Source organism: Phodopus roborovskii, unplaced genomic scaffold, assembly GCF_943737965.1.
Source record: "Phodopus roborovskii unplaced genomic scaffold, PHOROB, whole genome shotgun sequence".
Taxonomy (NCBI): domain Eukaryota; kingdom Metazoa; phylum Chordata; class Mammalia; order Rodentia; family Cricetidae; genus Phodopus; species Phodopus roborovskii.
The window spans coordinates 11,815,807-11,825,921 of NW_026125397.1; the positions used below are offsets into that span (position 1 = coordinate 11,815,807).

Sequence of the window (10,115 nt, forward strand, 5' to 3'; positions counted from 1 at the left end):
CACCATTGTTGGAGGGTAGATAAGGAATGACATAATTCATGAAGGGTACATAGAGTATAGGGTGTGTAATTACTAGAAGTCAGCTATTACTGGAGCAGCATGTGTTAGTGTAATAAAGGTTTCTTTTCAAAAAACTGTATCCCCGAACTGGACACTGTGGCCCATTTCTGTAATCCCAGCATTTAGGGAGGTAGAGACAGGGGGATTTTCAGCTCCAGGCCAGCCTGTGATGCATAGCAAAACCCTACTCTAATTAACAAGGTTAATTAATTAGTAAAATTTAATTTATTAATTAAAATACAATAGTCTCCATAACACCTCTCATTGTATCTGGCTAGGGGAAAGTGCTTGGTAAGTGATGAATTGTTTGTGGGGTGAAGGCCTGGGATAAATATAAAGATGGCTTCTTCTTTCTCTGATAAAGGGAAGTGACAGGGCAGCAATTTGAGCACACTTGTCATGTCCCTCTTTCTGTGACAAATAGTCTTTATATATTTACATACATGTATATATTTATTTATATATGACCAATATATAATCTATGTATATGTATATATTTATTTAAATATAATCAACATATATAATCTTTACATTATATATATTTATTTATATATAATCAATATATAATCTTTATATATTGAGACTTTTAAGTAAACAGAGAAGCAGGGAGCTCTTTGAGCCTAAAAGAGAGGAGGGGGAGTGAGTCACTTCATTTGTTCTGCCCTACAGATGGACAGACAGACAGACATACAGACACACACACACACACACACACACACACACACACACACACACGCATAAATCCTTAAAATTGGAGTCCTGTTTTGTTCACCGTGGTGTTCCTGGTGCCTTGACACAGTGCTTGAATTAATGAACGAAAAGCTGAGTCAGAATGAAGTCAAACTGCTAAGTAGAACTATCAATAAATTATACTTTAGTTTGACATAATGCCTTGATTTTTCTTCTGGTACAATAGTTTTATCCAACCAGAAATTGGCTTGCTTGTGAAAAAATTAATTTAAAAACTAAGTTCTTTATTATGTTGGTTTAAGATCATTTGCTCTTCTGCTTTGAAAAGAGTAGGACATTATAAGGGAAATACATCTTCAATGCTACACAGTTATCAAAGCAATAGGATGATACTCACATGATTAATATCTTTAGACTATATTGATAAAAACAGAAAATAGGTATAGAATGCTACTACTTGGTAAAAGTCCAAATGAGATCATATAAAGAATAGAAAATATTTTAACCCTCCCTAAGTTACTTTATAAATTACAAAATATACCTGAATTATCTTTGCCCAAAAAGTAACAAAGTTTTCTATGTATAGCAATATGCCAGAAGCCATAGGAACCAGACATAAAGTACCTTGAATAAACTCACAAAACAGAGTAAGAAGATGTGAGCCCCAAACAATTCATACAAATGAAATGAATAATCAGAGGAGGGGGGGTCTTTACAAAAGGAGAGTGAAACTAAGTGGTCACCGTTTCACAAACAGTACAGCAAATGATTTAGAGCAGTATCACTAACAAGCGGAAAACACAGCATCATAGTCCCAAAGGACCAATGTCTCTAGCTGTAGTTGCTGTTTCCATTATTTATTAATGACATGTGTAATTATAATACAGTTATGTCAGATGCCCCCACCAAGTGATCATACTTTACTATTTGCTTTCCTGTTAGTGCTTTGAAACGTACCAAAAGAGTAGCATCTTAAAGCATCCCATTATGTTACAGGGCTGTAGTTGAGGAGCCTAGTGCAGATCTCACTGGATAGACCAAGCCTGCTTTCTTTCTAAACAAAAGCTTGGGGAACAATCAGTCTCCCTGTCTTTGCCCACTTCTCAGGACACCTGTCTTCCTTGGCTCCTGGCTCCTGAGAACCTGCTCACTGAAGCCAGCAAGCCTAGCTGAATCTTTTACCTATCATACCACTCTGGGGCTCCCCCCCCCCCCCCCCCGCTTTCGCTCACAGAGACACTTGATGTTTGGGACTCTTGTAAGTGATCCAGTATAATTTTCTCCATCACAAGATGTAAAATTATTTTGCTTTGTAAGGTGGTTGTTACTATTGCTAGTTAGGGTTAGGGTTACTGTTGCTATGGTGAAACACCATAACCAAAAGCAAGTTGGGGAGGAAAGGGTTTATTTGGCTTACAGTTCTACACTGTAGTCCATCATTGAAGGAAGTCAAGGCAGGAACTCAAAACAGTGCAGGAGACTGGAGGTAGGAGCTGATACAGAGTACATCCCAGGGCTGGGGCAGGCTGTTGCTTATTGGTTTGCTCCTCACTGATTGCTTAACCTGCTTTACAGAACTCCAGACCACCAGCTGGGCCTTCTCACATCAACCCCTAATTAAGAAAATACCCTACAGGCCTGCCCTTAGCCTGATCTTATGCAGGCATTTTCTCAGTTAAGGTTTTCTCCTCTCCAACTACTATAGCTTGTGTTAAGTTGACATAAAACTTGTAGTTCAGGTGGCATGCTCTAGAGATGTGTATGGAGGAGGCAGTATTGTGCTGCTGTGCACAACATTACCAGTAATGTGAGGAGCTGGCACTGTACACAACTGATAAAAAGCACTAAAGCAAATGTATCATTTATGATAGTTTTCCTACCGAAAGAATTATCTAGTTTGAGAGACTTCCCAAAATAATTGTCCTCCATTATTTAAATAAAATTGATGTTAAAAGAAATTGAAACTTACAGACTAAAGAAATGAGATTTAGTTGGGTCCTGAATTTTAAAAAAAAAAAAACTATAAAATATATATTACAACAAGTGAAACTTCTGATTATTGATCATATAAAAGTATTGTATTGAATTTAATTTTATTGCTAGTGCTTATGAGATTATAAATGATAAAATATTTACATGACATTGCAATAACCTCATGTGGCTCAGAATAAAAGGTAAACTTGACAAAATATTAGCAGCCAGTGAATCTAGGTTATTACTGTAAGATAACATTATCCAAGTTATATACAGAACTTAAAATATTGACATAGCTACATTAAAACAGTAAGTACCAAAAACTCTGGGTATTCAATAGAACCAATATTATCATTGTTAAAAGGATCGATGTTTGCTCAAAACCAGACACCCAGTTGCTTTGGATAGATTACTGCTCAACTCAGAGAAACGCTATCTGCAGATCTTGGTCTACTGAAATTTCTTGGCCAAGAAAAGGGGGTGTGGGGAGTATTTTCTATATAAAAAGGGTTAGCACAGACCTTTAATCCCAACTCTCGGGAGCAGAGGCCAATGTATCTCAGTAAATTTTGAGTCTAGCCAGGGCCGCAACAGTTGACGAGACCCTGCCTATAAAAAAAAGTTTAGAAATGTCTTCAGGTAATACTTCATTAATTTTAGCAATTTCCTCTGATCTTCCAGTTTGTGTGTTTAGATAGTTTTATGTTGTATCAATGATTTAGTCATCATTTGAAACATTTGGTAAAAAGACAAGCGACAATGTTGAAGCCCAGCTCAGCTGATTCAGCCAAATCTCAACAATGGTTGTGGATACTGTGGGGAGCAAGTTCTTCGTGTATTCAAGCCGGCCTCGCCTCTTTCCACCGCGCAGCACAGTGGGGGCTCTGGGATAACATTACTCTGGGATAACATGTCTTCAGGGGTTGTGGATGGAGGCTGACTGCTTAGGAGGCTCTTTAACTCTTTTGGCATTTACAGTTTCGTGTATATTGAAGCGTCTGCCCAGATATGAATCTTTTGACTGTCATGAGGGTTACTCACAGCAAGCCTGTCACCCCAGCTCTTACAGCTGCGAATCACATGTGCCATAAAGGTCACGATCGCGCGATACATACATATATACTAATTTACATGCGTGATACGCCCTTTGGTACCTACATTTGCACACTACGGGCATTGTGGGGTCTTTGTGGGAAAAGCTCGCTCTGCCGGCGACAATCTATCATTAGATTTCCTTGGGTGTTTAATGGCACTTAAAATTCACACGACAGGAAAAAAGAAAAGACTAATACAAATGGAATCAGATTTGATTTGAAATAAAGTGTCTAAGACGGTTAAGAAAAGAGCAAAGCAAATGACAAGATCTGGTTAAAAAGTTTGACAGTAGCGTAGGCATTGAAATACTTCCAGGGAATGTAGGTAGACCAAAAGTTTTGTACAGCAAGCGGAAAGGAATCTGACTTTGATGGTTCTTAGCAGCTGTTTCCCTCTTAGCAGCTGTTGCAAGCTCCACCAGAAAGCTGAAAAAAACTGCCCTAGTTTCCGGTGCTCATTCTTACGGCAGTTGAACACACAGTTAAGAACGAGTGTGCCCTCTACAGCCTGGAAGTAGTTCTAACACTTTATATGGATCAAATAAAGCAGCATAAGACATCCTTTCAGGTTCCCTGGTGGTCTAGTGGTTAGGATTCGGCGCTCTCACCGCCGCGGCCCGGGTTCGATTCCCGGTCAGGGAAAGTACCTTTTTTTTTCTTCTAAAAGAACTTGCTACATAAGTCAAGAAGCATTATCATGACTTAGTTATTATAGCTGTTTTATTGTCGGAAACAAGATTCGATTCAAATTATGTGTCTATTTACTTATTGTCGACAATTAAAAAGTAGTAAAGGTCCCTAGTTATAAAGGACTTGAAATATGCTTGTTTATAAATTTGTTCATCTGTCTCTAAGACTGCAATTTCTTCCAGCCTTTGAGAATTATTTGGATGTGTATACAAGCAGGGATTTTTTTTCCTGTTTAATTAATTTTTTCTTTTATTATACATAACAACCACAGTTTCTGCTCCCTCCTCCCTTCCCGTGCCCTCTCCCTCATCCACTCCTTTGTTCAGAAAGGGGCAAACCTCCCAAGGCTGTCAACAGAGCAAGGCAAATCAAATTGGGGCAAGACCAAGCTCCTCCCTCTCAAGCAGGGATTTTTCGGGAAGCCTTTATTTACTCTTGAGTGTGTTTGACTGATAATATAAGAGTATCATTTTAGGGAAATTTATACTTATTTTGTACCATGTTTTCAACCAATTTCTTACACATTGAGAGCATATATTATTAAATGGCGCTGTTCCTATCTTTTTCTTTATAAATTCAAAAAGACCTTTTTGATAAAATTAAATGATGAATTGTCTGCTTCTTTAGTTTGGATTTTTATTTTTTATATTTACTTATTATTTATTGTTTGTTTATTTTTGAGACTTGGTCTCACTAAGTAGCTTGGGCTGTCCTGGAACTCAGTATGTAGACCAGACTGGCCTTGAATTCACAGAGACCCACCCTCCTCTGCCTCCCAAGTGCTGGGATTAAAGTCATGTGCCATTGTCTGACTTTTACTTTGTAGTATTCATTTTATATGCTATGTAACCCATTCAAGTATTTTACTTAAATTTTTTTCTTTCTAAGAAAAATCATACAAATACAATAATATTTTTACATTCAAATTGCCAGTCCACCAATCACATGTTACTCTGCAAGTTTATATCATGATTTGAATGAGAATTTTTATAACTCTGAGCAAACTGGAGCTTTGGCACTTCTCAAAAAGAAATAATGAAAATTCTGGACTCTAAGAGAATACAAACAGTTATACATACACCTTCACTCTTTTGAATCCTAAAACTTTGTTCTGTTTCATCCATTCTTGTTGTTTTTGAGATATTGGGATTTAGGTTTTCTGTTTTGGTTTGATGTTTTTCCACTTTATGCTTAGATCTAAACTTTCACAATGACATAAAACCTTGCAAGCTTGATTTCAACTACAATGCCCATTTGGCCTTCTTTTAGCTGTGCTGTGATGGACTTGGCAGAGGAAATACTGGGTGTTTGCTAACAGAAACACATTGGCTCTCTCTGAACCCAGGGAATATGGAGTTGGATTTTTTTTGTTTTTAGAAAATTTCACTTCACCATGCAATTAAGACAGAAGTGTGTTTGTTACCTTTATCATCCCCAACAAAATAATAGGTACCATGCACTGATTATTTGTGATATATTAAGCTCTTCAAAGACCCATGAGCCTGTGAATGGGCGCCAGCTGAAATCAGACCTTGAATGCTGGCTCCCAGGGTGAACAGAAGTCTGGTAGTATATAGGTTGCTTGAGAATGGGGTTCTGCATGACTATATTTGCCAGAGTTGTCCAGAAAGACAGAAGCCCTAGAAGATGGGAGATAGATAAATAGGTAGATAATAGATACATAGATGTACCTATTGATATAGGTAAATGGTATCTCATTTCTGTAACCAAGAGAATTTAAAAGGGGGAATTATTTATTTTGGCTCATGTTTTCAGAGGTGTCAGCTAGTCATGTCTGGTAGGGTACAGGGGAGCAAGAGAGGTGACACCATGGCATCCAGGAAGCAGAGAAGCAGCTCTCAGGGAGGTACGGCCCTCTAGGGACACGGCCTGATTCCCACAGGTCATCATCTCACAGCCATGTCATCATTTGAGGAAAGCATGAAGGGATTACTCCACTGATCTAGTCATCTCTGGAAATACAGCAGACATACCCAGATGTTTGTTTTGCTAACCATGGCATCTCTTATTCCAATTACATCGACAGTCTAAATCATCGCAGATAGGTAGCTGGAGAGGTAGACACACAGAAGAGAGTCATTGTGGGAACTGACTTTGCCATTATGGATGCTGAAAAGTGCCATATCAGACCATCTAGAAAGCTAGAGAGCCTGGAACAGCCATGGCTGGCACCATTTCAACGCTGAAAGCCTTCTAACCAGGAAGACTTGAGAGCCTGATATAAATCTTGGAATCCCAGACCCAGGAGTCTTAGTTCAGCTGTTCAGTGGCAGGAAGAGTCTCAACTCTTACACAGAGGACATTGTGTGAAAATACTTAGATTAATAAAAATGGGTTAATATTTAAGACAAAGCTCAATGATAAGGAACTAGTAACTGGCCAATAGCATTATGTCTAATGCAGCGCCCTTTTGTGGTTTTTGGGGCTGGCACAGCAGTGGGACCAGGCCGGGAGGGAAAAAATGCTTATAACAAAATGGCGTCGAACGTGGACCTGAGAACCTCCACTTAAAACTTAACAAAAGCTTTAAAAAGGCTTTTAGAAACAAAAGAACAGAAACAAGCAAGGCTTCTTGGTAGCAGCATTTTTCTTGGTTGGACTCTGATTTGCGATAGACAAGCAGAGATTTGGGCGGCTCCATTAAGGGAAATTTCTTGACTCAGCATAAGCAGCAAAAATCTCTGCTAGCAACTGAATGGTGTGTATGAGAGCTGGCAATGGCAGCAACCACATCTCTAAGCCGGCAGCATGCTGCTGGATGGCAGTGTAGAATAAGGCAGTAAGCACAGCTCTCAGTTCTGACAGTAAAATACCCACCACCATCTTGGATAGATAATGGCTAATACAGCTATGGCTTTCATTTTAGCAATGTTGTTGTTTACCAGATAAAAGACTCATGGCCACAAAAGATAACGATTTACAGTAAAGATAGATTCAGATTAAGGAAAACCTCTAAAGGATTACAGTGTGTTTTAAAATATATGTAGACTTGGGAGAGAAAAAGAAACAGGATAAAATGGTTTAAAAAAGAATAATAAAAAGAGAGTAGTTGGGTGTGGTGGCGCACGCCTGTAATTCCAACACTTGGGAGACAGAGGGAAGCAGATCTCTGTGATTTCATAGTAAAACTGGTATACAGAGTTAATTCCAGGACAGATAAAAGTTACACAGAGGAACCCTGTCTCAAAAAAATGAAAAAAAAAAAAAAATAGAAGTAGAAATAGAGTAATAAAAAAGCCACATAAAGATGGAAAGTACAAAAAGTCTGAATACTATATGCTTTTCTGTTATTTTTGTATTATTTGATTGCTGAGGAAATAGCAATAACTGTTAAAACAAATGCTTTTGGATTAATTCAATTTATATATTTTTAAATGCTTTGACTTCAAAATTTAAGTTCAAGACAGGTTACTGGGGAAAAGGATTTCTAATTTTGTTTCTACAGAAAATGAAAAGCTGTGGATTCCTTCCAGGCTAACATGGTTTGATCAAGCAAGACCTCCTGAAACAGAGTTCCAAGTGATCCAACATTCAAAACAGCTGGGACAAGGCAGCCTTGCAGACTACAGCCAGGATTTCCGCATCTTCTTAGGATCCCCATAACAGCGCCCCCTACCAGCAGGAAGCAGTTTTGAAAGAACGGACCCAAATTCCCAAATATTGTCTATAAATGTTAGTTTTCATTTAAATGGACTTGGTTATAAATGGTTAGTGATCACAACTAGTGTCTTTTTTAAAGGTAAAAAGGGGGTTATGGTATAGATATGGAATGGATTTTCATTTACTGATACAAATATAAGGTCAATTTTGTGATAGGTATATTTCTCCTCTTGTGTAGGTATTATGTTTATATAGCTCATTTAGAAATGTAATGTATATTGTAGTACAGATTATAGGTAATCACCTATAATAGCCAAACTTAGAGTTAAGTTAGTTAGGTTTTTAAGATATACAGAGATGAATCTGAGATGGATAGGCATTCTTCAAACCTTTCAAAGACCTACAGAATATGACATTTAAAGTGGTTTAGGGTTTTTCTTAACAGTGAGACATAACTGCTCCTGACAACACCACCTGCGTCAGAAAGGAAGATGGACATCGAAGAAACACGTCATGGAATTTGCTTTCAATATGGCAAGACTAGCCATTTGGGCAAGATACTGCTCTGTTTGACTTTATGAGGTATAAACTGGACATGCAGGACCCACAGAAAAGTGACTGCTGATACAAGATGGACATTGCTGGAGGATTCCCGCTTCATAGAAGAGTCTGTCAGACAGTCTGCGGGACACAGAAAAAAGTGACTGACAAACTGCCAATACAGGTAGACAGTTTAAAGTTTCCTACTTTACTAAGGAGTCTGCCAGATACAATATGGCCTATGGGCTGAAGATGGAACATTACAGAAGAACTTCGGGTGACTGACCAGGCAAGATGTCTCTGTCATTTCTAGAGTTTATATATTAACCTTCTGTGTTCTTTGATGGAGTTGAAGACAGATAGTTATGGTTATAGTTTTCCATAGCTAGAATTAAAGATAAGTTACATATAGGACTTTAGACTCACAAAGATAGGATAGATGATGTAATATTTTCTTTAAATCTCACTAAATGTTAATGGACTAAATATTGTTAACTGTGGTTCTTATTTGATAACTGTTATATATTTTACTATGTTAAGGTTAAAACCCTTCTTTTTATTTAGACAGAAGATGGGAGATGTCATTCTGTAAATATGTTTCTCTTATTGGATAATGAATAAAGCACTGTTGGCCAATAGGAAAGCAAGATAGGCGGGACTGGGAGACAAGGAGGAAAGAGGAAGTAGGAGGGAAGAGATTCAAGATGGAGGATGGAGAGAGCAGAATGCCAGCTCCTTTCTTCAGTAAGATAAGACCACATGGAAATACATAGATTAATAGAAATGGGTTAATATTTAAGACAGAGCTAGCCAATAAGAAATGCTAGTAATAGCCTAACAGAATTATATCTTAAAAAAAAAAAAAAAAAAAAAAAAGGAGCCAGAGGGCGCTTCCAGGCTCCTCCTCAGACCTAGTTCCACAGGTCACTTCCGCCCCTGCCTCCACCCCCCAATGGGCATGGCCAGTGCCACAGATGCAGACAAAGTGAATATCTCACTACAAGATTGACATTGTGTTCCATCCAGGACCTCAAGGATTGGCTGGCACCACAATCTTCCTTAACCAGTCCATCTACTCAGTACCTTACCTCCTGTGGAAGCCCTCCTGATGATCCTCCAGTAGAGTAGGGCAACAGTTATTACAATAACCACAGCTGGCATCTGCCATGAAGACAGCAACATCAGTTGGGCTGTGACAAGGGACACAGTGCAGGATGAGGTCAGACAGGAACATGAAGCCAAATTATGGAAGAATGAATGGCCTGCTTAAAAGTTGCAAATGAAATGCAAAAGAACTCGGGTCCAGAAGGCAGAAGAGTCATTGCAGATCCCATAATGTGTGCTCTGTCTGATGAGTAAATTCAAAGGGCACACTAAATGATAAGAAGGCTGAAATGCAGAAGGGCAGTGGGCACAGATGCTACGTTTCTCATCTCCCAGAGTCAG

The 10,115-nt window shown here is 38.5% G+C and overlaps 1 non-coding gene across 1 annotated transcript; it reads left to right on the forward strand.

The window, feature by feature from the left end:
* The first annotated feature begins 4,388 nt into the window (after nucleotides 1-4,388).
* Nucleotides 4,389-4,460, forward strand: Trnae-cuc (transfer RNA glutamic acid (anticodon CUC)). The gene has a single exon. It is a non-coding gene; the product is annotated as a tRNA-Glu (tRNA).
* Nucleotides 4,461-10,115: the final 5,655 nt, after the last annotated feature.